The following is an 818-nucleotide window of genomic DNA, read 5'->3' on the forward strand; positions in this document are numbered from 1 at the left end:
TCGCCCCCCCCCCCCCGCGCTCGCGCACGCCCCGGGCGGGTCCCCGGGGACCCCCTGGACCCTCCGCGGCTCGCGGCGCAAAAAAAAAAAAAGTGAAAAAAAAAGTGACCATAGCTCGGGGGGTCAAAATTAACCCCGGGTTGCTTTACCTCTATTGTTGAAACGTGATGGCTGCCTAGATGCTGCCCCTGCTGCCCCTGCTGCTCCTCCGCGCGACCCGGGCGGGCGACGCGTCCGTGGCGCGGCTCATCACCGACGGGAGCTTCGGCGCCGAGTACGAGGCGCGCGGCGAGCCCTACATCGACCTGCTCCACGTGCGCACGTCCGGCGGCCCGCCGCGCGTCATCCTCGCCGGCGCGCTCGACGCCGAGAGCGAGGCGGCGCTCAAGGCCTACGGCGGCGACCTCAAGAGCGGCCACATCCACCTCAACTCCGGGGGCAAGTACGGCGCCGCCATCGCGCGGGACGCGGCCGCGGCGCCGTGCGACGAGAGGCCCGAGCGCGCCTACGCGCTGCACGCGTGGTCCTGGCACAACGCCTGGCACTTCTGGAACGACGCGGCGTCCCTGGGCAACCGCCTCGCGACGACGCTCCACCCCGGCGACGCGCCGCCGGCGCTCTTCGTCTTCGGCGGCGCGCCTCCCGACCGCGTGAAACTGGCCGACGTCGTCCTCGGCGCGGTCTTCGCGGGCAAGAACGTCCGCGACGGCAAGCAGCTCTTCAAGGCGGAGCACGCCAAGGTCTGCCGCCACGTGCACTGGGCCGTCGGCCCGCGCGTCGTCGGGCCCGGGACGGCGGCGGCTTCGCGCGCGAGCGGC

This window comes from Aureococcus anophagefferens (genome assembly GCF_000186865.1).
Source record: "Aureococcus anophagefferens unplaced genomic scaffold AURANscaffold_3, whole genome shotgun sequence".
NCBI classification, from domain to species: domain Eukaryota; class Pelagophyceae; order Pelagomonadales; family Pelagomonadaceae; genus Aureococcus; species Aureococcus anophagefferens.